We start from the raw sequence: 25,399 nt of genomic DNA on the forward strand, positions 1-25,399 counted from the left end.
AAAGAAATCCTAATTCTAAATCCTAAAATAGAGAGGAGAGAACCTCTCCCTAAAAATTACATCTAAATCATGAAAAGTAACTAATTGGAGACTCTCCCTGAATGGATGTATTCCCCCACTTCATAACCTCTGATCTGTGCCTTCTGAACTTGGATTTGGGCCAAAAAGGGCTTCAGAAATCGCTGGGAGCATTTTCTGTAATTTTTGGTGCATGGCCTTTGTCACGCATCCGCGTGGGTCACGCGGTCACGTCATTTGGAGTTTTCCTTATCACGCTGTCGCTTCAGTCATGCGTCCGCGTCAATCACGCGGTCACATCAATCACGCAGTCGCGTCACTGCCAGTTTCTCCAAAAACTCCATTTTATGCTTTCCTTCCATTTTTGTATGTTTCCTTTCCATCCTTTAAGTCATTCATGCCTTAGAAGATCTAAAACTACTCAACACACGAATCACGGCATCGAATGGAAATAAAAGGTAATTAAAATAATTACTTTTAAAGCATATGAAACATGTTTTTCACATACATCACATAATAAGGAAGGGAAAGTAAAACCATGCAATTAACATGAATAAGTGAGTGAAGGATTGAATAAATCACTTAAATTAGGCACAAAATATATCATAAAATATGGGTTTATCAGTACGCATCTAACATGCATACGCACAAATGGTGAGATTTTGCATACCATGTGTACGCATCTCCCATGCTACGCATGACTCCATTTCAACGTGGGACATGGGAGTGTAGCCGTACAATGCCTGAAGCAAAAAAAAGAGCAAAACTTAAGTTGTGAAGTGCAGCCGTGGGACGTGAAAACATAACCATTGGACTTGGGGGTATTGTGCGTATGCATCTCAAGCACGACCAGTGCGAAAAGAGACATCAGCATACGCATCTGGCATGCGTACGCATGACAACATTGGCTTGCAACATAAATTTCCAGATGTGAAACGTAAAGAAAAGCAAACAGAGACTGAATTGAAGCAAAATGAAGTCACGTTCAATGTGGAAATCTTCGCGTCTAATGTAAGGATAAAGATCAAGACAGAGAGCAAATTGGACTAAGATTTTACTTCACACACAACGTGAAGGGACTCACCTCACGTATAACGTGGTATTATGTGTCTCCCCCCAGAGACCTTAATTCATCCACTAAGTCCTCCAATTCTTCAACACTTACAGGATTAATTCAAGGCTCAACTCAAGCCCATAAATTTTAGTATTGATTGAGTATCATGAGGAGAAAGATCTAGAGTATGACTTGGGAAGAAAAATATTAATTAGTTAAATTTGATTTAGTTTTAAGTTGATCTATTTTAAGTTTTAAATTTTGAATTTGTTTAGGGTTAGTATATAAGGAGAGAAGTCACACACGTGCTCTCTTCTTCAGCAGTCTTTACAATTCAAAGTTTTTAGTTTTCTCTTGAAGCATGAGCAACTAATTTCCTTGGTTAAGGTTAGGAGCTCTGTTGATTCCTATGGACTAATATTCTAGCTTTTCTACCTTTGATTGATGCATTGATGTTTTCTTAAGAAAAAGTTTTCGTTCTTCATCCAAAAGATTTGAATGTGTTGGAAAACAATTCTTCTCTGACTTGAATTCCTGTAATTTCTTGGAAAAGTGAATTAATTGAATTAAGCTTCAAAACCTCTTCTCATAATTCTTAAGTTTAAAAACTAGATTTCATATGTGACATCGAATCAACTAAGAATAATTCTTGTGAATTGTGTTGTTTTGAAATCAGTGAGAGGAATTCACCTTTTTTCTTAAATAATTGACTAAGGAATTAGCGATTAATTAGGTTAAAGAGAAATTAAATTACCAAGGGATTGGAATTTGATTACTAATGACTTACCATAGATACATTTTTTGCATGATCAGGTGGAAAGGGAGAAGTATTTTTCCAAAAGTCTCAACATCTCTGAAACCTTAACTCTCTTAATCATATTAATTTCTTAACCAATTTTAGTTTGTTCTTATTTAATTCTCTATTTTCATGTTATTTGCTAGTAAAATCCTAAGTTGTGTTTGTCTGGCTAGATTAATCAGTTGACTATTGCTTGCTTAATCTGTTAATCCTCGTGGGAACGATAACGCACTCCCGTGGTATTACTTGGTACAACTTAGTGTACTTGCCCATCATTTGTGGTTTTGTAAAATTCACATCAAGTTTTTGATACCGTTGCAGGGGATTAATTGTGATTAGCAACTACCAGTTAATTGATTACCTAGATTAGACTTATTTTTTATTTCTGCTTATTTAATTTTTGTTAGTTACCTCACTTGGAATTCCCCTCTCTTTGATGTAGGAAATTTCACTTTTTCTTTATTTTCTGTTTGTTTATGCAGAGAAATAAAGATAAAGAGCCTCTTCACTATAATCCTGAAATTGAAAGGACTCTTTGGAGACAAAGAAAGCAAGCTAAAGAATAGAGGATTGAAGAAGACAGTGAAGTGGAAATTGAAGAAGGAATTGAATTTGACATGGCAGAGAACAATAATAATGTTATTGGTCATAATGCTCTCAATGCAAAGTTAGCAGGACTCTTAGCTCCTTCACTACTCCAAATCCTAGGTATTGTGGCAATAGCATTGTCACTCCTACTGTGAATGCTAATAACTTTGAGTTAAAAACTCAACTTTTTACTTTAGTTCAGAAAAATTGTCAATTTGGTAGAAGTCCTCAAGAGGATCCCAATTTACACATCTCTAACTTTCTCCAAATCTGTGACACAATCAAGACGAATGGAGTCCCTGCTAGTGTCTGCTGGCTATTGTTGTTTCCATTTTCTGTGAGAGACTGAGCCAAACAGTGGCTTGAAACACAACCTAAGGAGAGTATAGAAACTTAGGAGAATTTGGTAAGTAAGTTTTTAACCAAATTCTTCTTACCTCAAAGGATGACAAAGCTTTGAACCGACATTCAGACATTCAGATAGTAAGAAGAAGATACTCTTTATGAGGCTTGGGAGAGGTACAAGGAGATGTTGCGGAAGTGTCCTTCGGACATGTTTTTGGCTAGGTGTAACTCCGGATTTTCTATGATGGAATTACTCCTGCTTCAAGGATTTCATATGAAGAAGACCATATTGATGAAGCATTAGAGTTGATTGAAATGGTGGATATTAATCAATACTTATACTCCTCCGCAAGAACAATGAGGAAAAGAGTGATGGAGTTGGATGCACTGGACACTCTTCTTGCTCAAAATAAAGCCATGTCTTAACAAATTAATTCCATTACTCAATAACTTGGAAATATGCAAGTCTCATCCATGAACACCCAAGATGCTTCCTATGACTTAGTGGTGGAGTACCACAAGCTGAAGGCTTTGAATATGGCCAATTTTTCCTAGAGCAAGTGAATTACATGAAAAACTCTTCTGGGCCACCTCAAAATGACCCATTCTCTAAGTTTAACCTACAATTCTAGATGAAAAAATCACCCTAACTTTGGATGGGGTAATCAAGGACAGAGACAAAATAATTTTAATAACAACCATCACCAAAATAACTTCAACCCTCATCATCAAATCAACAACCATCTTTACAACCACCAATCCTCATAACCTCCACAACCATCACCCAGACTCCCAAATTCCTCAAAAGTTTTCCTATATAGAAAATTGCCAAAGAAAGACTCGCCCACAAACCTCCACTTTTTATCAAAATACTCAAAATTTTATGCTGGAAACTAAAGCCTCTATTTGAAACTTGAAAGTCCAAATGGGTCAATTAGCTCAGCAAATTTCTGAGAAACCAACCATGCGTGATGAGCACTTGGTTTTTTATGTTTTTAAAATAATTGTGTTATTATGAAATCAGTGAGAGCACTTCACCTCTTTTATTAAATAATTGACTAAGGGATTAGCGATTAATTAGGTTAAAGAAAAATTAAATCACCAAGGGATTAAGATTTGATTACTAATGATTTACCATAGATACATCTTTGCATGATCAAGGTAAAAAGTGAGAAGTGTTTTTCTAGAAGTCTCAACGTCTCTGAAACCTTAACTCTCTTAATCATATTACTTTCTTAACTAATTTTAGTTTTCTCTTATTTAATTCTCTGTTTTCGTGCTAGTTGCTAGTAAAACCCTAAGTTGTGTTTGTCTTACTAGATTAATCAGTTGTCTATTGCTTGTTTAATCCATTAATCCTTGTAGGAACGATAATCCACTCCTGTGGTATTACTTGGTATGACTCAGTGTACTTGCTGATCGTTTATGGTTTTGTAAAATCCACGTCACTAGAAATGCTTAAATTTTTAAGAAGAGAAGAATCATTCTTGAAGAAATTTTGTCTCAAGCAAACCGTGCGGCAGAAGAATTTGGAAGATACCAACGAGCTTGCATCCATGGCGGTGATTGAAACCCCAACATTGCACTTCTACTCCTTCTCTATAGTGACACGAAGATTTCAATTACTTATCCACTTCCTTTCCTTTCTTCAGACTACTGAACTCTTTAGAATTTTTTAATGTTATTTCTCTTGGAAATCACAGGTGTAAAGTGTAATGGTTTACAACTGTACTTCTCTTTATTGCAATAAAATACTATAAATTTAGGAAAAAAGGGACGTCCTACTATTATATAATACTCTGATGAAATCGCTAGCTCCGATTTCTGGTTGCTATAGTGCAACCATACACATATATATGACGATTCTTATTAGGGGTGTAAGTGGATATAAAAATCTGACTACTTGATCAAATCTAACTTGACTCGATCATATTGCGTACTGTAATCGATGGTAAATCGAGTCCAATTAGATAAAATTTAATTATACCTTACCTTAATTGATTTAGATATCAGATTTGAGATCATAAAATCTGAACTGACCCGATTATCCGATTACCTAATATATTAAATAAAAAATAAAAATATAATATGTGTACATATATGTAACTTTTATCTAGTCCTAATTTCACTTCTATCACCATTTCTATTTTCCCTCCTAACACTAACCCTAGCAGAGCTCACTACATAGCACTACCAAGGTGCCATCTTCCAACCCCAACCTTCGTGATTGTCAACAACCATGCACAACCCTGAGCCCAATCTCACCATCTTCTCCAGTGCTTCATTCCACGCCTCCATCATCTTTTATAATGACCTAGTTTAAGCAAGCACCTTGCTACGTCAACAATTACTAACTAGCAAAGATTTTGTTTTTTGAGCCACTGGGCTAGAAATTTTAAGATTCTGATTTTTGCAATTTGACTCGTTTTCGACAAGTCAAATTTGAATCCTAAGAGAACAAAAATGATAATGTGACATTATTAATAATTATTATTTTACCCGTTCTAATTGAATCAGAGATAATCATATTACTAATATCATTTATACTAGTAGCTCATATATTTACTCAAAGAATATAATAACTGTGACTTATATCTAGTTTTAGTAATTATCTCCTATATATACATATATTAATTAACATTGGTGAATAATCATCTCGAGATTCAACCCATGGGGAATTTGCCACCTCCTGCTTATTTTCATCTCTCCGTAAATGACATCGAGAGCCACCTCTTATTTTCTTTTTTCTTACGCACGCAAGTTTGAGATGGAGAACGAGAGAGAAAGTCTGAAGCTTCATAGTCAGTAAGTTTTTAAGGTTCAGTTCTTTGATTCTAAAACTCCCACAAAATTATAAACTGATTAAAATGTTCACCTCTTTTTTCTCTACATAACTATATCTATTTTGTCGAGGAACTCTGCATAAAATTAAATTTTAAGAAGAAAGCATCCATTATTTTCAGAGTGAAAGAGGAGAAAAATAAGCTAACAATCGTCTTAAAGGAATAGATTTTTGTGAACTGAAACAAAGAGGTAAAGTTTGGTAAATTAATTATATTTTATGCTTGATTGATAGATGATTTGTTTGATATATGAAACTGTGTTTATGTGATATTTTGATGATTCTAAGAATAAGAAAAATTGGACTTTGAGCGTCCACATTCTGAAAACTACACTAGACGCTGGACGTCCACTTTTTGAACAACTAAGAGTGCTGGGCGTCCTCTCTATGATATAATGGCTGCTAATGCCCAACCATATGTTATATGGGCGCTAAGCGCCTTCGCTTTGAAAGCTAATTATATATATGGGTTAATAGTCAAATTCGTCCATAAAAGATTACCCATTCCTCAAATTAGTCTTTAAAAATTTTTTTTAGTCATATTAGCCCTTGAAAGATAAAATGTAAGTCAAATTAGTCATTCCGTTAGTTAGATGATGACGTATCACGTTAAGTGCCATGTGGCATAATGACGTGGTAGATTAATGCCACGTGTCACAAGATGATTGGTTGACGTGTCACTTAACGTGTAAAAGAGTTATTTACAATAAAAATAGTCCCTGAAAGTCTAAACGTAAGTCATTTTTATCCCTAAAATTTTAAAAATTAATCAAATTAGTCCTTATATAATTTTTTTTTTATTTTTTCTTCATAATATTAAATTTGAAACATTTTTTGATAGTACTAATTTTAATATTATTTTTTAGACCTTAATAAATAAAATTTTGTTTACATAAAATAATGAAAATAATTTAATTATTATAAAGTTATTTTGTCATTTGTATTTAAAATTTTATATTTTCAAATTGTAATTTTTTATAGTGATATTTTTTTATTTAAACAAATTTATCAAATTATTGTTGATTATATATTTAAAAATTTAATATTTTAAATTTATAGTTTTTTTAAATAACTACTAAATTTATTTAGTGAGATATAAAAGATTAAAACATTTAAAATAACTACTATTTTTATTTAGTAAAATTTAAAATATTAAAACTCTAGTTTTTTAATATTTTAAAATAACTACTATATTTATTTAGTGAAATATAAAAGATTAAAATATTTAAAATAACTACTATATTTATTTAGTGAGATATAAAAGATTAAAATATTTTAAGTAGCTACTATATTTATTTAGTAAAATCTAAAATATTAAAACTATATTTTGGATTTCACTAAATAAATATAGTAGTTATTTTTAAAAAAATATATTAAAATATTAAGATTCAACAAGTGATCCCACAAATCAGTTTTTCAATTATTGAGTTTTACTATATATATTAAACAATAATAAAAATTATAATTTTAAAAAATTTAAAAGATTTAAATTTTAAAGTAAATATTATAATATGTAGAAAGATTGAAAATATTAAATTTTTAAATATATAACCAACAATAATTTGATAAATTCGTTTAAATAAAAAAATTTCACTATAAAAAAAATTACAATTTGAAAATATAAAATTTGAAATACAAATGACAAAATAAGTTTATAATAATTTAATTATTTTTATTATTTTATGTAAAGAAAATTTTATTTATTAAGATCTAAAAAATAATATTAAAATTAGTACTATAAAAGAAACTTCAAATTTAATATTATGAAGAAAAAATAAAAAAATTTATATAAAGACTAATTTGATTAATTTTTAAAATTTTAAGGATGAAAATGACTTACGTCTAAACTTTCAGGGACAATTTTGATTATAAATAACTTTTTGACACGTCAAGTGACACGTCAACCAATCATATTGTGACACGTGGCGTTAACCTACTACGTCATCATGCCATCATCATCTAACTAACAGAATGAAGGACCAATTTGACTTATGTTTTATCTTTTAAGGACTAATATAACTAAAAAAATCTTTTGAGAACTAATTTAAAGAATAGGTGATCTTTCAAGAACAAATTTGGCTATTAACTCTTATATATATACTATAAAAGAATTTAAAACTTACCTAAGTTATATATAATTATTTGGTTTTCTTAACCTAGGTCATATGTATTATATATTGGTGAATGCTACCCAACCCCTTTTAAATCAACATGTACATTACCCTCTATGATATGGCACATTTTAATTGGATGTTTTGTTTTAATTTGAGTTAATTTAACTCAATAAAAATTAACATCTTAACTAAAGTAGAACTATTTTGTAAATATTTTTTTAAGATGGATAATCATATAATTTTTGTAAATATAAAAAGTAAATATATATTTTTTTACCAAGAGTTAGGGACTTAAGATACATTTTCTGCATATTGATTTGAAATAAAAAAATTAGAATTCAATTTTTAATATTTTATTAAATTATACATTCACCCCTATTAACTTATTTTTTAATTACAAAATAATTTAACTATAATTGACATAGCATTCAATCATAAAATGACACATCACAAAAGGTAATTTACATATTATTTTAAAAAAGATAGGTTAGCATTTACCTTATATATTACATATAATTAAATTGAAAGGCGCTGGACGCCCTTACAATAATTGGTAACGTATATATTGTATATATACCATATAATATAAGATAAAAGTATATATTATATATAGTATATATTATATATATAATAATCATAAGCATATTTATATTATATATACCATATAATCATTAATATATATCACTACAAGATTTTTGTTTATTTGTGACAGTTTTTTCTCTTATTTGTGGAGGTTTATAACCCCCACTAAATAGTTTGTGAGAATTTCTAAAACTCTCAAAATTTGAGGTGCCACGAGGTCTTTTGTAGGGATTTTTAAATACCTCCACGATCTATTCAGTGGGAGTTTTGTGTGTGTTTAGTGGGAGGTTTATATTGAACTTTTGTGACAATTTAAAACCCCCACAAATTGATTTTCTAATTTAACAAAAATTAATTATTTTGTGAGATTTTCAAACCTCCACATAGTCTATAATTATATATTTATTTTTAATTTCAAAACATTCATTAATCTCATCTTATTTACATACTTTTAAATTAAAAATTTATTTTTTAATATCAAAATTTAAAAATTAAATCTTTTATAACACAATTCCTCAATATATAAGACATAACTCTATATATAAAAAAATTCTCAATGTGATCAAACATTAGGAAAAATGATAGTCTAAAGATGTGATACAAGGTGGTATTACATGATGGTATTCTGGATATAAATTTTTCTAATGTCTGATAGCAGCCCTCAAGTTTTCCAATGTCTCTTGGTGGTATTCTGAATCTCCCCACGAGAAATCAAACTTTGCAACTAGTACATGGTAATAAAAGAAGAATGAGATGATAGAAGTAGTAATTCCAAATGATAAAGAAAGAAAAGCAAACACAATTTTGTTCAACTCTAAATGCATTGTTGATTCTAAGCTTTTTAACAATATACCAAGAAAATAAACGAACTAGCCGAAAATTGTTCTTTATCAATAGCTAAGAATCAGGACAATTTGACAAACAACTAAATATATCTACAATCAATTTTCTAAACAAATATTGGAAAGAATCAAGGGTTGCAATGGAGAATACCAGACATTCCTGCATCAAGATAACACGAAATAGTGTCATTGAACGAGACTTTGGACCGAGTGTGCCAACAATCTTAGTCATAGCTGGAAAGAAATTCTGCAGAAAGCATTTCAAACACTTAAACCAAAATCCAAATAAGATTTATCACTAAGAAGACATTATTAGGCAGGGGTAAAATCATCTCAAAGTTTAATCCGAGACATTCATATTACTATGAGCAGGGAAAAGCACTAAAGTAGAACCATCTATTTATTGCAGGCACTTAGCCGATTTGTACTTTGGTTCTACCTCATATTTCAATTATTTCTTTGCCATTATATACTCAAAGACTTGTAGATAATCATCACAATTATATAGAGCAGTCAATTAATGTAACAAAAATTAAGATAAGCAAGATAACAGAGATGACCCCTCAAGATTAATGCAACTGCCTTATGGGTGAAATAAACTGTTTACCAACTGCATGCACTCAAAATAGATTCTGTCACATGTATCCAAAATAAATACAATAAGTTTCTAAAGTGCTCAAACGGTCGAGCAACACACCTGAAATCCACTTAGAAGAGTTTCCATATATGACAAAATACTATCGCAATCACAAATTTGATCATGGAGAGAGATTAAATTATCACTTTCTTTAATATAATCCTGCAACAAATAAATCAGTTGGAATACTAATTGATTAGTAAATTTTGGCAACCATAGAACCTAGAACCAGATAAAATCCTAGAGAGATATGATCTCCATAATGCCAAGCCTACATGTAATGTTAGTTCTCTAACCAGAAACCAATCATACAGGCACACTAATGAAATTAAGGTTTTTTCTTCTTTTTCTTTTTGGTGAAAAAACTATTTATTTATTGCTATTTTGATTTGCCTTCAATTCGCTCACCAATTTCCTGAGATGAAAGAGAGGGGTCCTTTGTTGAGAGAAATGAAGAAAGAAAGAAAAGGGAAGCATGTTCTTTTCTGTCCTTTCTTTCTCTCTCTGATCAAACACTCTAATAATACATTCATAGAAGCATCATTTCATAAACCCTTCTTTTTCTTTCTCTCTCTCAAATTATTACCACAAACACCATCCTCACACTTCTCAAATTAAATTATAGTAGCTGGAAAACCTGCACTTGCACCATGTGCGTTTCAATTTTACTGCCAAAAACTAATGTTGCTTTTTGTTTTTTGACCCAATTCTAAAACAAGTAAAAAGGTTAAAAAGCTGAAGCCTTTTAGAGTCTACATCATTCATTCATTCATTCCATTCAGTAGTAGCTAGTTAGTGTGTTTTGCAATGATTCTCATGGAGAGTTTTATTATTGGATCCTCCCATAACTTCATTAAAGTTATCAAATTTCCAAAATCCAAGAAAATGAGCAACCCAAGAAAGTAATTATTATTATTATTATTGCTACTACTACTTTTGAATTTATTATTTGATAAGAACTAGAGGAGGATGGTAGTATATGTTGGAAAATGTCCTTTCATTTTCATACATCTAAAGTAAAAACTTGATGATGAATAATAAGGATAAAAAAATCTAAAGCGATTTTAGAATATGTATTTTCTTCCAAATAAAACGGATCAACCAGGTAAAATACACGTAAATAATATTACGAACAAATAAATCAGTAAACTGAAATTTAAGATCTCCATTCAATTAGAGTATAAAACAACCCAATATAATACACCAATCATAATAGTTATTTATGAGTTTACTTATGAGGCTATATAGATAATGGTTACATTAGAAAAAATTGTTTTGTCCAAATCTTATGCATGTTATGAATGGTGATGGTGGGAAGAGGGGTAGGGACTAGAGATAAAAAGATGAGACTTTCTTTGCAGATGCAAAATTGAAAACTCTATATGACCCACTTAATTTCTATTGCTACTATAAATGCCAAGCAATGAACCTTAGTTAATTCTGTAAGGACAAAGTAATAAAAAATTACATTAATAGGTAGAAATCACCAGTGCCTACTCCTCTATAAATATTAAACTTGCTATTTAGTTATCGTTACATTCATGTATTTTTTTTAACTAATTCTGTTTCAAATATAATGGATGATATTTCTGCAAAGTCACATTATTATGGAGAATATATTGTTGCATCTGTAAAATGTACAAAGAAAAACTAGGTAGTAAGTTCCTTTGAAAAAAATAGTACCTTCCAACGACAACAGCCAGATCTCCCCTAATAGTTCCAGGCTTTGATTTTTAAGGATCTGTGGCTCCAATCAGTTTTCTGCCATAGGTAATAACTCCCTGTCCTTCCCACACCTATATATCATATCCATGTGTTTTTTTGAAAAACATGTTAAGAACACTAGCGTGGTTGTATTCGTTTTTCAAGGACATAGATTTAGTCAATTCTAAGTTTGTGACTAACCATTGCAATGACAGGACTAGAGCTTAGGTAATCACATAGCCCATTGAAGAATGGTTTATCTTTGAGGTCATGATAATGATTTTGGGCAAACTCCTTTGAAGGGATGATTACTTTAATTCCCACAAGCTTGAATCCTTTCCTCTTAAAACGAGATATGATCTCTGAGATCTGCACAAAAAGAACACCTTATACTAATTAAGTGGGGACCTATTTGTGTCATGTAGGGACAAATTAAAATTGTGAAAAATGTATACTCAATTTACCAGGCATCTCTGCACCCCATCAGGCTTAATGGCAATGAAAGTGCACTCCAACTGAGTTGAAAAAGGTGAACACATTATTAGCACATAAGAATTGTACCAAGCCAGCAAGAAAGGAAGGAAATACGTGAAGAAGACATGAAGATGCGCATTAGAGACGATGTTATGTTTACCTTAGCAGCATGCATATCTTGATCCTGAATCATGTAAGCTACAAGTCATAGTAGAAAAAGAAAAGTGAAAAATTAGATGTTGAATGTCTGGCTAAAGGATGGCTACTGTAATATTTTGCAACATTGATATTCATAGAATAGCACAAACTGTTGGTTGATAAACTACCATGATAAAACAATGTATATATCGTGGTCTGTGGATATTGATGCATGAATATTGATATAAAAAATGAAATGGAAAATGTTAATTCATGGTTAATTCTAGTTTGGATATTCCTTTATAATGTTGGGGTGTGATTGAGGGAGGTAGTAAATTCTATACTTTGAAAACATTAATAAAGTATTCAAGGAAGTAAATGACTATTTAAAGATAAATACCATTTGAAAACAAATCATTCTCACTTTTGCTTACTCCTTCAAGAAACTCATCACATGAAAAAAGTATTCAACTAATGTTGATAACAAAATAATCATATCCAGGACATGGTTTTTTTGTGGAAAGAAAAATCATAATATAAGACTTATTACCAAGACTTTTGCTTGCCTCTTTTTCTATCTAGTACTTGCTTGTCATAGGATCAAGTTAAGAAGAAGTAGAATGTGTAAATAATCCACACATATATGGTACACTATGAAGTATAATATCCTAAAAACCATTCTATTAATCCATAACATGATGACTTTATAACCTTTGTTTCAAGGGTTACGAACTTCAGATGAATTATAGCATTTTAGGCCATATCAAAGCGGTAACAAGTTAAATTTCAAGTTGTGAACATAAACAATCACACCTTTATGCTTGAAGTTTAAGCAACCGAAATCTCAACCACAATTTAAAACCATTTGAGTTTGATTCCTTATCTAATGATACTTAGATTTTAAGTTGAAAGTTCAAGGTAATTCAGCCAGGTTTCGGAGCATGCAGAATATGGTCATTTCAAGCATATTTCAAACTGAGAAAGTCTATTGGACCCCCTAAATAAAATGCAAATTAAGAATTGTTACTTCTCTCTACCCTTTAGATTCTTTTCCAGAAATTCACAATATTAAGTTTGTTAATTGATCCTGCTAAAATTCTTCAGAACTAGAAAATTGCTTAATATAGACAGATTTACAGACAGATTTGGCCTTTATTACAGACGATTTTTTGGTTACCAACAAAATTACCGACAGATTTTTTTCCGTCGGTAATTTACCGACAGATTTTTACCAATTATCGACAGATTTTTTCTAAATAAATTCTCTCATCCATTTCCATGGAACGTCGAACTTTTCGACGGATTTTTCATCGGTAATTAGAGACAGATTTTTCGACGAATTTTCTGTCGGTAATTAGAGACAGGTTTTCCGACGGATTTTTCGTCGGTAATTAGAGACAAGTTTTTCGACGAATTTTCCATCGGTAATTGGAAACAGATTTTCCAACAGATTTTTCATCTGTAATTTGAACCTTCGAAAACCATCCCTACCTCTAAATATAGACAGAAAATCCGTCTGTAAATCCGTCAGTAAGGTAAAATAGAAATTTTTTTAGATTTTAACATTACAAAAATGAATACTTTAGATTTATTTTCTAAATTTACTCCATCAAACACACTGTAAATTGAATAAAGGAAAGCCAAAAATCATATAGATAAACATAATATTTATTACATGATACCTATAAAATTGGATGTTATTTTTCAACATCATTGGCCAATATCTCACCGTCTCAATAAAAAGATACCCAAAAAAATAAGATGACCATCCCAATGTTACATGGATCTCCTTCATTAACTGATGTCACAAATTACACTTAGCACTTAAAGATGGGATAATCTAAAATATTAATAGATAACCAAGTTACGTTGGCAGCATCAAGCTCCACATTGCTTATGAGCAAATGTTGTAGAGAATCCCACTAACAAATGCATCACCGGCCCCAGCTGTGTCAATGGGGTTAACTTTAACATCTACCACGCACCTGGCCTTTGAATTTCTGCACACATAATCAACAATGAAACAAGTGCTTATGCCATCACTCTCAAATGGACTTGGTAGTAAGCTTACCTTGGTGTAATATCTACAACTCTTTGAACCTTGTGTCAAAATTAATAGCTTGAGATTAGGGTGAAAAAACTTCTTTAATACAACATCATCATCGTTAGGATCATCACCCTCTGTCGAATTGAAAGCAAGAAACCCAATAATAGATACAAATTGAAAATGAAAAAAGAAATCAAAAGAAGAACAAAATTAAGGAAATGCAAAGTGTTATATAACATAATACCTTTATGATATCAGCTTTGTCCCAAACACTCATTATGCCTTTCTGAGCAGCCTCAGCTGATGGCCATAGCGCCAATCTCAAATTTGGATCATATGAAAGAATACAACCAGATTCTTTAGCGATTTTCAACGCGGCAAGATGAGCTGACTTGGATGGATCATGAATCAAGCTAATAGAACCATAATGGAATATTTTAGCTTGCCATTAAGATTAGTATTAGTATGCTGACTAAAACCAAAATTCTTGGGCTAAAATTTTTATGAACACAAACATAAATTAAGAAAACACCTTCTATATGATATTTTTGTCAATCTCTGACTCATGAAGAAGCATATCAGCACTAGGGTTCTGGAAAAATAAGAACTTGAGCTCAGCATCAGCTCTAAGCATGACAAAAGCTAATGCAGTTCTAGCTTCAGAGTCAAACTGCACGCCATATGTATCAACAAAGTTCTGCTTTAAAATATCACATAACATATACCCGAATTCATCCTTAACTATTTGAAATATACAAATGGCAAGGAATTAAGCTCTGAGTATCTATTCAAGAAAATTAGGCAGACTCTTTCATCACAGAAAAATCTGATAAGTTGAAACAACATAAAGCGTGGTAAATGTCTTGAGTAACAAGAAACCAAATAACCATGTGGATAAACAGATATAGAAGTGGGAGATATACCTTGGCTATATTTTTTTATTGCTCTATGCACCACTAATAACCCAAGGAGTGATGCAATGAAACATATTACGGCCAATGTTACTGCTGTCTCTATGTGTTCCATTCCTAACATTACATATTGCAATGTTGACTTGGTATATGAGAAGAACACCATGAATGAGCATGTTGCTGCTATTACCTGCACAACCAATATAGTCTTTTACACATATATCATATATCGTATATTGTCATATCAGAAAAAATATCTGTCTAACTATGTTTTCTTAAAAGTTATACAGATACGAGCATATAATCAAAATTAAAACTCTAAAGTCAGATTAATCATAATTAATGTCATAAGTGAGATTTACCTCAGGAGGTACTCCAACCTGAATGAGAAATGGACTTATGAGCATTCCACCACCAATTCCAAATACACCACCCAGCATCCCTGCTAGTAGTGCCATCATTGGAAAAATCAGCTTATTTGGTTTCCCACTTCTGCTTAGGCATGGACCCTGCATAATCAAATTTCAAGTGAAGTTGAGTAACTTAATTGAATAGAGAAGCTTCTATTCTAAATTCTAATCAATATTTCATGAATTCAATTAGTTAAGAACTAGTTTCCACTATGTGATGTTGATGACATGTCACCATGTCATGTTTTTTCTATGCTTTTTCCTTTGGTTTCAATAGGTTTTATGCACTTTCTTGATCCATAAGCAAGCCAATTGGGTAGATTTTCATGTTTCCTTTGATTTAATCAACCATGTATGAATTCATGCTATTTCATGAGGTTTTATGCTAAAATTATCACATATTATGAAAGAATGAATATCTCATGATTTTGAGCATAGCTTTGATGTGTTTGGTTGATTAATGATAGGTGAAGAAGGCTTGGAGAAAGGTTGAAGCAAAGAGGAATGGCTAGGAGTGAAGAGAGGACAATGGAACAAGTAAAATTGAACCAGGAAGCATGAAGTTAGCCCCAACGTTAGCCCCCTAACTTGGAGGCTAACGTTGGCACATGTATATTCAAGGAAGAGGAGCAAAAGTTAGCCCCAACGTTAGCCCCCTAACTTGGAGGCTAACGTTGGAGCTTGAGAAGATCTCCCCTGGGCACCAACGTTTGCGCCAACGTTAGCCCCCTAACTTGGAGGCTAACGTTGGCACATGAATTACAAAGGGAGAAGGGCCAACGTTTGCGCCAACGTTAGCCCCCTAACTTGGAGGCTAACGTTGGCGCCACACACCACAACAGCTTGAAGGGGTATACTTCCAACAAGAATAACTTGAGGTACAGAGCTCCAAATGAGGTGATTCAAGAAGTATTGGAAAGTAGGAATCAAGAGCTTTCCAAGCACATATGGCACTGCATGGTGGACACTAAAATTGAGGGAGAAAACTGCCCCGCAATGTGCATAAATGAACATGGTGGCAACCTGCAGTGAGGCCACTTGACCTCTGCACCTTCGATGGAGTATAACTCGAGCTGTAGAGCTCCAATTGATGTGCTCCCAACGGCATTGGAAAGTAGACATCCAGAGCTTTCCAACAATGTATAATAGTATGGGGTGGACAATACATTTGAGTCTCCAGAACTGGCGTTTTCGCCAACGTTTGAGGCTAACGTTACCTCAAACGCTGCACACTAAAGCCAGCGACCATGCCCTCTTCAAATGATCATAACTTGAGTTGTAGATGTCCAATTGACGTGATTCTAAGTGGGTTAGAAAGCTGACATTCAGAGCTTTCCAACCATGTATGATAGTCTATATTGGGCATAAAATTGGCAACATGACAAGAGGACAAAGTTGGCGCCATAAATGTGCATAAGGGAGGCCAACGTTAGGGTCAAAGTTAGACCCCTAACGCTGGCACCAACGTTCAAACCAGAGAAATGTGCCAACTGATATGAAAAGTTACCTCTAACTTTGGCTCAAACTTTAGGTCCAACTTTGGCTAACCTCAAACCCGGTTCAATTGGTTCACTTTGGTTCTTCTTCAAACTCCAAGAGCAATCAACCAAGGCCTCTTTCAACCCAATTCCACCAAGAGCAAAGGCCCATGATCATCACTCAAAGGCACAAGAGATAGTTAGAATAGGAATTTCATTTTAATTGTAATTTGTTTTGAATTTCATTTTCATTTTGTAAAGCCTATATAAGGCATCATTTTCATATTAGTGAGGAGGCTGGCTCCACTAGGGAGCATTAGGATTTGAGAGCTCTCTCTTAGTTTTCAATTTCGTTTTGAATCTTGGGTTGAGAATTGAAGAAATTCTGTTTCAATCTCACCTTGAGAATTTTCTTGTTTACTTTCTCTGCACAATTGAATTTCCATTCCTGTTTACTACTTCACCTTCTCTTGGCTTCTGCAATTTACTTTTCTTTAATTTCTCTTGCAATTGTTTTTGTTGGATCTAGGAAGGCATTGAGATCTAGACTTGGTTATCTAGTCTCTTGGGTCCTGAGATCTTAATTCCAATTTTACATTCTCTGTTTATTGCTTTTCATGTTTATTTACATTTCTGTTTTGGTTCCGAATCAATCAAATCCATCTTTTACTTCTCTGCTTGTTGCAATTTAACTTTTCCTTGTTTAATTTCTGCAAATCCAATTCCCAATTCCCTTTACATTTGATGCAATTTATATTTCTTGTCATTTAAGATTCTTGCAATTTACATTTCTTGCTCTTTAAGTTACTTGCCAATTTACATTCTGCAACTTTAAATTCATTGTCATTTACTTTCTGTTGGTTACAATTTCACACAATTCACATCAATGTTAGCTTGACTAAACTAATCACCCACTAAAGTTGCTTGATCCATCAATCCCTGTGGGATCGACCTCACTCCCGTGAGTTATTATTACTTGATGCGTCCCGGTGCACTTGCCGGTTAGATTTGGGTGTTTTGGGAGAAATTTATTTTTCACCAAAATACTCATCAAGTTTTTGGCGCCGTTGCCGGGGATTGATTAGATCAACAATGTTTATGTGGGTGAGAAGTCTAGATCAAGCATTTTCTTTATTTTTGTTTTCTGTTTCAAAGTGAAACCAAGGTGTTTGAGTTTTTGCCTCACTAAGAAATTCTCATCTCTGATATGAGTAATTTCAATTTTCCTTGGTTGTGTGTTTTACAAAACTCAAATGGAGTTCAACTCATCTTATGATCAAACAAATTCTATGGGATATCACCCACCATCACCAATCTCTAATGGTGGTTGGGAATATCACCAACAAATTACAAATCCTGAGCACTCCAATTCATGGAGATTGGCTTCAGAGACACAAGATGAGCAAGAGAATCATATGGGATACCAACCACCACCACAAAATGATTCATATCATTATCCTCATGGAAGATGGAAGCATCGCCAAAGAATGGAAAAGCATCCACCCTCACGTCCCAGTTTCTCATTTGAAAGTTCTTCATCACTTGATTATGCCTCAACACAAAGTTTCCTCCAAAATCCATACCAGTCATCCCATCGATCACACAACTCATTCCACACCCCTCAACACAACTTCACCACAACACATTCACTTCACCAAAATTACTCTCGACCTTCATCTCTTGAATTAAAAGATGAGGAATACCTTGAAGGCATTGAATTAACAGATGAGGAATACCGTGAAGGCATTGAAATACAGAGAAAACTAGTGAAATTTTACACAAAATCCCCATCTTGGGAAGAAACCATCCTCGAGCAGATAAATGGATCCTTAGAGCAAACAAGGGGAAACTTAGAACCATCAACCAGTGAGGATGAAGACAAATGTGTGGGTGAGGAAGTGGAAAAGCAAGATAAGGAGGCCACTGCATCAAGAGAACTTTCAATGAAGAATGAGGTGGTTGAACCTGAAACTGCACTTGAGATGACAAGAGAACATGAAGACTCACAACTCTCACAAACCTCCCTGGACCAAAACGCCTCAACATTTGAATCCATGATTGAAAGGTATGACGAGGAGATGAAGAAATGTTGGGAAGATCGACAAACCTCCCCCATGATAGAGCGATTGAAACAAATGTTGGGTGTAAAAGAGGAAGTGGAGGAGCAAGAAAGTGAAGAAGTCATTCCAAACTCAAGTGATGCAGAGAAGTACATAAAGAAGGAGTTCATGGAACCACCAATACAAGAGGCCCTGAATGAAGAAATCACTCCAATAATCACACAGCAACCATGTCTTGACATCCAAGAAGTGAAGGCAATTAACAAAAGCACCAAGAAGAGGATTGTGACCAAGACACCAAGGACAACATTCATGAGAAGGTCAACTGCAAACAATCCTCCCCCTGATCCAGCAAGCAAGATCAATCAAGCCAATTTCACAAGGAAGCTTGCTGAGGAGAGACCAAGGCAAGGGACAGTAGCTGAAACTTCTCCTTCTTTGAAGTCATTTCTCTTAACAAATTGGAAGAAGAGGAAGAAAGTAAAGAACAGGTAGACAGTAGGTACATTTCTTCTCCTTGCTTTGTTTAAATTTTAATAAATTGGCATATGATCACATTATAAGCTTGGTGTTGCCCTGCAACAAACTGTTTTCCATCTTCATGGATGATTGCATCAATTTTACATGAAAGTGACACACCAAGATTCTAAGTTTGGTGTGCCACCTATTTTTCTATGCAATTCAATCCAGCAACATCACTTGTCTGCATAATCATATTGCCTTTTACAGTGTTATTTTTCTTCTTAGTTGGATAATTTTTGTTTTCCCTTTGTTTCATTTATTTACTTGTTTTTAATACTTTCCTTCATTAACTGTTTCTGTTAATACATCACCAAGACATCCTTATTCATAACAGACTCTTCATTTGGTGATTGTATTTAATAAAGAACAGTTTCATTTGCTTAGTTTTAATTCAAATAAATGGACATAGGATTGCATTCTAAGTTTGGTGTTGCTATGCAACACAATTTGCTTCAAATCTTTACAAGATACTTGCATTAATTCCAAGTGAAAGTGTCACACTAAGTTTGGTGTGCCACTTATCTTTTATGCAAAGTATTATGCTCACCTTCTTAAGTTTGCAATCACAATGTCTCTGTCTCTTGTGCCTTGATTTTTATCTTTAATTTTGCTTGCTTGAAACACATGTACTACTAACATTCCTTGTGAAAGACATTCATGATCCATCTTAGCCCCATAGCCACGGTTCTAATAGTTGCTTGAGAATGAGCAAGCATTCTGAGTTTGGTATGGGAAGGAGGAGAATGGGAGGAAAATGACAACAATAGAGAAGATGAACTACAAGGTTGTAAAGTTCCTTTTCCTCTCATTTGTTTCAAGCACTATAAACTGCATGATTGTCTTTACCTTCTCTGTATGCATGTGTGTATGAAAAGGCATAGTTTGATTTCTAAATTGCAACATGGTGCTATGTCATTATGATTTCCAACTTGAGTTTTGTGAATTCAAAAGCAACAAAGTATCATGATCATAAACAAACAAGGCATTAAAGAAGATTTTAGCATGTGCATAAAAGTATTGGTAAGCTAGTATGTTTGATTGTTGCTTAATTGCATTGGATTTTATTTAATTGAAGTTTTCATCTAGGACATTTTGTGAAATCTTTTGAAAATCATGAAAACCTTGAAGAAGCAAATGCAAAATAAAGCAAGAAAAGAAAAAGGGAAAAAATGAGAAAGCTGAAGGCTCTGAGTACCAATGGCAATTTATTTGCTAAGTACTTGTGGTGTTTATGTATCAAGCCAAATGCTTGAAAACAAAACACTTAGAAGTCAAGGCTAGGCTCAAAGTGCAAAAGCACTCCCTCAAAGCTCAAGGCTCTGAGCATCAATGATTAGAGAGTTAAGAAAAGAAAAGAAAAATGAGCTTAATGAAGTCCTCTAATCAAATGCTTGTGGTGCTTATGTATCAAGTGGTAATACTTGAAAACAAAGCATTTAGAAGTCGTAGCTTTGTTATCAACTCATGGGGCAAAGCACCCAAAAGGAGAAGCTAAATAAAAAAATCAAAAGCTTGTTTCAAGGAAGAAATATAAAAGAAAGAATTCATAAATTGAGCTAGATGGAAGCATCAATCATTTACATTTCTTTTGTGATTGTAGCATGCTTAGAAAACTAGCTTACCATGAACATTGAGTTGCTATTCTTCTTACCTTGGATTGTCAATCTTTATTGCATGATTCTTTTCTTGCATGGGGACAAGCAAGGTTTAAGTTTGGTGTTGTGATGACATGTCACCATGTCATGTTTTTTCTATGCTTTTTCCTTTGGTTTCAATAGGTTTTATGCACTTTCTTGATCCATAAGCAAGCCAATTGGGTAGATTTTCATGTTTCCTTTGATTTAATCAACCATGTATGAATTCATGCTATTTCATGAGGTTTTATGCTAAAATTGTCACATATTATGAAAGAATGAATATCTCATGATTTTGAGCATAGCTTTGATGTGTTTGGTTGATTAATGATAGGTGAAGAAGGCTTGGAGAAAGGTTGAAGCAAAGAGGAATGGCTAGGAGTGAAGAGAGGACAATGGAACAAGTGAAATTGAACCAGGAAGCATGAAGTTAGCCCCAACGTTAGCCCCCTAACTTGGAGGCTAACGTTGGCACATGTATATTCAAGGAAGAGGAGCAAAAGTTAGCCCCAACGTTATCCCCCTAAGTTGGAGGCTAACGTTGGAGCTTGAGAAGATCTCCCCTGGGCACCAACGTTTGCGCCAACGTTAGCCCCCTAACTTGGAGGCTAACGTTGGCGCCACACACCACAACAGCTTGAAGGGGTATACTTCCAACAAGAATAACTTGAGCTACAGAGCTCCAAATGAGGTGATTCAAGAAGCATTGGAAAGTAGGAATCAAGAGCTTTCCAAGCACATATGGCACTGCATGGTGGACACTAAAATTGAGGGAGAAAACTGCCCCGCAATGTGCATAAATGAACATGGTGGCAACCTGCAGTGAGGCCACTTGACCTCTGCACCTTCGATGGAGTATAACTCGAGCTGTAGAGCTCCAATTGATGTTCTCCCAATGGCATTGGAAAGTAGACATCCAGAGCTTTCCAAAAATGTATAATAGTATGGGGTGGACAATACATTTGAGCCTCCAGAACTGGCGTTTTCGCCAACGTTTGAGGCTAACGTTACCTCAAACGCTGCACACCAAAGCCAGCGACCATGCCCTCTTCAAATGATCATAACTTGAGTTGTAGATGTCCAATTGAAGTGATTCCAAGTGGGTTAGAAAGCTGACATTCAGAGCTTTCCAACCATGTATGATAGTCTATATTGGGCATAAAATTGGCAACATGACAAGAGGACAAAGCTGGCGCCATAAATGTGCATAAGGGAGGCCAACGTTAGGGTCAAAGTTAGACCCCTAACGTTGGCACAAACGTTCAAACCAGAGAAATGTGCCAACTGATATGAAAAGTCTAACTTTGGCTCAAACTTTAGGTCCAACTTTGGCTAACCTCAAACCCGGTCCAATTGGTTCACTTTGGTTCTTCTTCAAACTCCAAGAGCAATCAACCAAGGCCTCTTTCAACCCAATTCCACCAAGAGCAAAGGCCCATGATCATCACTCAAAGGCACAAGAGATAGTTAGAATAGGAATTTCATTTTAATTGTAATTTGTTTTGAATTTCATTTTCATTTTGTAAAGCCTATATAAGGCATCATTTTCATATTAGTGAGGAGGCTGGCTCCACTAGGGAGCATTAGGATTTGAGAGCTCTCTCTTAGTTTTCAATTTCGTTTTGAATCTTGGGTTGATAATTGAAGAAATTCTGTTTCAATCTCACCTTGAGAATTTTCTTGTTTACTTTCTCTGCATAATTGAATTTCCATTCCTGTTTACTACTTCACCTTCTCTTGGCTTCTGCAATTTACTTTTCTTTAATTTCTCTTGCAATTGCTCTTGTTGGATCTAGGAAGGCATTGAGATCTAGACTTGGTTATCTAGTCTCTTGGGTCCTGAGATCTTAATTCCAATTTTACATTCTCTGTTTATTGCTTTTCATGTTTATTTACATTTCTGTTTTGGTTCCGAATCAATCAAATCCATCTTTTACTTCTCTGCTTGTTGCAATTTAACTTTTCCTTGTTTAATTTCTGCAAATCCAATTCCCAATTCCCTTTACATTTGATGCAATTTATATTTCTTGTCATTTAAAATTCTTGCAATTTACATTTCTTGCTCTTTAAGTTACTTGCCAATTTACATTCTGCAACTTTAAATTCATTGTCATTTACTTTCTGTTGGTTACAATTTCACACAATTCACATCAATGTTAGCTTGACTAAACTAATCACCCACTAAAGTTGCTTGATCCATCAATCCCTGTGGGATCGACCTCACTCCCGTGAGTTATTATTACTTGATGCGACCCGGTGCACTTGCCGGTTAGATTTGGGTGTTTTGGGAGAAATTTATTTTTCACCAAAATACTCATCAGATGTTCACTAACTTCTTTTCTAAGCATAATCCAGGCAGTGAAAACTATAGCCAGAGGTACTTGAGCTAATGAGAGAATTCAATATCCTACACCACATGCCTCCATTGGAATTATACTCTGCACAAATTCACTATTCAAAGTATGCCAATTAAATAAAGTATCTGATTAAATAAATCTGCTAGAGTGAAATTGCTTATGGCTATAATAAAAACAGTGAAAGAAACTGTTACTTGTCCATATTTATTGCCACGAAGAAGATAGAGGAAGAAGAAATAGAACCAGACTAAAAGCAACACCCCCAATTTCAACCAAGGGATACTAAATTTTCTATCCTCTTCAGTAGCAAGAAGAGGCTCAAGACTCTTCAACCCTTTTTCATTCTCTTCTTTGTTCTCTTGAACTAGCATCTGACCTTCTTCATCAGCAGCATTATCCCCATTCTCAACTCCCTCAAACCCTTTCTTCCTAATCTCTTCTGACTCAGCCTTCCAAAATTTAGGAGCAGAGCCCAAAATCAGAACTCAAAAGTAGGAATTAGATTATCCAACTAACTTTTGTTTCCTTTTTCATCCTCCCATTTCGTTTATATAATAGAGTCATTAAATTTTTCAGAATACAGTGATTTAACTGCTAAAGAAAAAAGAATAACATAAGTCTGATGCAATTATAACAGCAGCAAGCATGCAGATAATCTTTATTAGAATCTACAGAGTTTGTGCAATTAAAGGAATATGTTCATTATATTATATAGAAAAAACTGATATAGTATCATCTTCTAGTTAGAGAGGTTCCACAGTAGCATTGTATGTCGAAAAGGGTTCTGGTGATTGGTGAAAGAAAAGAATGATGACCATTAAATAATGAGTTAAACTAAATATTTCAACAATAAAAAAATCACATTATTGAAGGTTGATGTCTAATAAGACCTAACTTTTGACAAGGTTAATATTCAATCACACATTTCCAAAAATATTGAGAACTTGGATCGTATTCAGAGAATTAAAGAACTAACAAACACTGAGTTACTAATCAAACCCTCTAGAATATGCTTCTTAACCATGAGCATAATAATATCATAATAATATTATTGGGATAAACTTCCTTTAATGTGAAAACTTTTAAGAAATAAAAAAAGAACCAACATTTCCAGAGTGCAATACTAGCTGAATTTATTTATCCTTCTAAAAAGTTCATACTTCATGACAAAATCAAGCTACAAAGCATAACAGTACAATTTAATACAATAATCTTAATACAATAATCTCAGTCACTTACGAGACTCCATCTAATAGTAATAAATTACCCCAAAAAAATCCTATCTAACAAGAAAATAATGATGCAAAACAACATAAATTAGTAAATCAATGATTCGAATTTTCAAAATGTGAAATAAATATATATTATAAACAATACCAGTGTAACACTTTTTCTCTTTAAGTGATACTATTTTATTTAGTACACATCACTCCTCTAAAAATCTCATTCTAATTAGTCACCGAGTAATTTTAATCTATGTACTTAGCATATTGCATTTCATGAACTGGTAATTATAGTTACCTTAGAAGTAGAACTATAAAAGGCATAATAGATTATCTTCAACGCAAACTTTTAGTCATAACAATTAATGGAGCTACTTTCAAAATCAAATTCAAAACCTTGAAGAGGATTCAAGAACAAAAGTCTAAACCATAAAATAAAAGTGGAACAGATTGAGTTTTAGATGCAATAATAACATATGAACATTTGAATTCAAAACAAAATATAGATCAATAGAAATTCCAGAATCTAAAATAGATAAATACATACATATAGATGGATGGATGGAGTGAGACAGAGAGAGACATAAGCTGAGAGGTGGCAGAGGGAGCTCGTGTAACCC

General features: G+C 33.5%; 2 long non-coding RNA genes across 2 annotated transcripts; both read right to left on the reverse strand.

The window, feature by feature from the left end:
* Positions 1-8,929: 8,929 nt before the first annotated feature.
* Positions 8,930-10,562, reverse strand: LOC112772002 (uncharacterized). The gene is made up of 3 exons (XR_011876585.1): positions 9,882-10,562; positions 9,336-9,431; positions 8,930-9,066 (listed from the first exon to the last, which is right to left on the reverse strand). It is a non-coding gene; the product is annotated as an uncharacterized lncRNA (long non-coding RNA).
* Positions 10,563-11,408: 846 nt separating this feature from the next.
* Positions 11,409-12,103, reverse strand: LOC112771712 (uncharacterized). The gene is made up of 3 exons (XR_011876454.1): positions 11,990-12,103; positions 11,727-11,894; positions 11,409-11,617 (listed from the first exon to the last, which is right to left on the reverse strand). It is a non-coding gene; the product is annotated as an uncharacterized lncRNA (long non-coding RNA).
* Between the last annotated feature and the right edge of the window lie 13,296 nt (positions 12,104-25,399).

This window comes from Arachis hypogaea, chromosome 18 (genome assembly GCF_003086295.3).
Source record: "Arachis hypogaea cultivar Tifrunner chromosome 18, arahy.Tifrunner.gnm2.J5K5, whole genome shotgun sequence".
Classification (NCBI taxonomy): domain Eukaryota; kingdom Viridiplantae; phylum Streptophyta; class Magnoliopsida; order Fabales; family Fabaceae; genus Arachis; species Arachis hypogaea.